At 44.1% G+C, this 2,900-nt stretch overlaps 1 pseudogene; it reads right to left on the bottom strand.

Moving 5' to 3' along the window:
- Positions 1-1,487: 1,487 nt before the first annotated feature.
- Positions 1,488-2,391, bottom strand: LOC114040278 (annotated as a pseudogene).
- Between the last annotated feature and the right edge of the window lie 509 nt (positions 2,392-2,900).

Raw genomic sequence — 2,900 nt, 5'->3', positions numbered from 1 at the left:
CTTCAGCCATCTCTGCCTTATTGATATTTTCCTCAAAAAGTAGTGCCTAGAACTGAACACACTCTTCCAAATGTAATCTCATCAAAGTCAGGGACACTGGGGCCAACACTTCCCTATTCTTGTTAAGATGTTTCATTAGCTTAAAATCCTTTTTTAACAATCAAGAAATCCAAATTATTTAAAAGGTAATTATATAGTTGGAAAGATGGTGTCTTGGCATGATGGGATGATGGCACGTGAATGGAGCCCTTAGGAGGATTCAAGCTCCATTTGGGACTACGCATAGACAGTTCTTGCACGAAAGAGCATGCTTTGTCTCCTTGCTCTTCTGAAAACTTGAAATCAGAGAACAGACTTTTCCAGTGATAACCTTGTACCTCCTATGGTGTCCACACCATCCTTGTAGATTCCTTTCTAGAGCCTTTACATCCGATAAGTTTCCTGTCTTTCCAATAGGAATCTAAGATTCATTCTGATTTAGGTGATAATAACTGCCATGTGTGTCTTCTTCCTACCGGAAGGTAAGTTTCCTGAGAGCAAGAACTCTTTCCATTTTGCAGTGTTGTCTGCCACCACCCACTCAGGGACACTGATTTTTGTTTGCTCTTCTCCAAATTGGAGTAAAAGTGTCACCCAAGGAACAGGGTTTGTCTGGGTTGACACTCAACATTGATATGAATTTTCTCTTTAGCAAAACAATTTGTCCAAAGCCCTCAGCTAGTTCCAAAAACGGTAGGTTGGAAAAGCTTGCTTTTGGACCAAAGGGCCAGAGTCTGACATCTAAAGATGTCTGACATGAAGCATCTGGGAACAGAGGATTGATCTGAGGAATAAGAAGGAAAGTGGCAAAGGAGAGCACCAAGAAGGCCGGGCAGTGTGGTGCAATATAAAGTGCATTGGATTTGGACTCATAAGAGCTGCGTTCAAATCCAATCCCCACTACTATGTATATGACTGTGGACAAGTCACCCAACCTTTCTGTTCCTCCAGTTTCTTTTTTTTTAATATGAGAGTTAGGGACTAGATATTCATTCTACTTCCATATCTGATCTTGTGACCTCCCTGGATCCTCAGTTTCTTCATCTGTTATATGAGCACATTGAACTATATAACATCTGAGGTCCCTAGCATCTCTAGTCCTGTGATCTTATGAAGCGTTGAGGTCCCTTCAAGCTATGATACTGAGCCTTCTCTGGGCCTCAGTGTCCTCATCCGTCTAATGAGGGGTTTGGGCTAATGACCTCTGTTATCCCTTCTGCCTCTGTGCCTATGATGCTATGTCCTTCGATGTGATCATATAACAACAAGCATTTTTAACTTTGTCCAAAGAGTCACGGAGCTTCTCAGGTTGCGCAGAATGAACTCTACATTAGACATTTCCTCCAATGAGTGATGCTCCATTGAATGGAGAAGCAGAGAAGTGAGGAAAACCTTCCACGTTGACTTGTTGGTGCATAGAAGGTACCAAGTTTCCTGAGCTGTTCAAGCTAAAAGTTTCCTCCTTTGAGGCAGAACAGGACTTGCTGCCACACCCACAGAGAGGCCTGCCTCAGCTTATTGTTTCCCAGAATCAGAATTAGAGAGTGGCCTGAGGGATAGCAGCCTGCTATGGCAACTCCCAGCACTTCTGTCAGACTTTTCTCCAGCTTCAAGGACGAGATGTTTATGGAAATGCCCGAGTAGTAGAGAACAGTAAAGAAGAGGAAGGAAACCATTCATCTTATAACTCTTATATGGGCCTCTGTGCTGGGATCCCTGGAACCTGTGGCATTGAGATGCATCTGCCGGGTGTGTCTCCATAGGGACAAGATCAGCAGGAAACAGGAGATCAGAGATATAATCAAGAGGATGGCAAGCCAAAGGTAGAGGAAAATGTGTACAACTATGATTTGGAGGCTCCACATTGGAAAAGACCCAGTGTGGTTTTTTTCCCTCCTTTCGTCCCATGCTCCTGATGAAGTCATCCTTGAATCCCTCTCTCAGGGGAAGACTCAGGAAAAAGAACGTTACCAAGGATCCCAGCAAGATCATGAGGACCACCCTATTAATCCTCCACTTGAGCCAGAGGAAGAGGGGGTGGGAGAAGTGGGCAATTTTCAAGAAGTAAAAGACATTGAGGCAGGTAACAAAGGAGACACTGAAGTAGCTGGCCATGACCCACAGCTGTCCAAGTATGTGCATGGTTTCTTTGGTATCACAGCCATCCAGGTAGAAGACCCTCACCATTACCTTGATGAGCATGATCCACAGCAGGCAGATTCTTGAGAAGGCCAGACTCATCAGGATGACATCCACCAGAGGCAGCTTCCTGCTCTTTGCCCCGTCTCTGCAGTTTATTAGGCCAATGAATCCATTGATCCAAGTCCCCATTATAGTTTCCCCAGCTACCATAATCAGACATATTTTCTCTGGTACACTTAGCATTCCTGCAGAGTTAGCTAGGCACAGTGAACAAACCAATGAGCTTTAGAATTGAAGAACCTGTGTTCATATCCCACCTCTGATACTTAGTAACTCTGAGGCCTTGAGCAAGTCACTTATGTCTCTTAATCTCAGTTTTTTCATCTGTAAAATGAGAATCTTGGCATGTATAGTTTCTAGGGTCCCTTCCAACTCCAGATCTATGATGAATATAGCCCCATTTTAGAATAGTCCATCTGGTCACCACTAGTTAGCTTTGGTACTAACTGGTACCCCACCTCAGGCTTAAGTATTCTTGCCCCTGATGCGGGGTGGAGCCTTCTGCATGCACCTCACCGTAGTTTCTTCCAAACTTTCTGGCTTCTAGTTTTTAGCTTGGACACATTCAACTTCACTCTGAGACCACTACCAAAGGGTGTGATTTCCCTGCTTCAGTGATGGCTGAGAGACTGAGCTACTATTTGCTGAAATGCAAATCA

Source organism: Vombatus ursinus, unplaced genomic scaffold, assembly GCF_900497805.2.
Source record: "Vombatus ursinus unplaced genomic scaffold, bare-nosed wombat genome assembly UNPS02012901.1, whole genome shotgun sequence".
Classification (NCBI taxonomy): Eukaryota; Metazoa; Chordata; class Mammalia; order Diprotodontia; family Vombatidae; genus Vombatus; species Vombatus ursinus.
The sequence above is the reverse complement of the archived record's forward strand: the minus strand, read 5'-3'. Positions and strand labels throughout refer to the sequence as shown.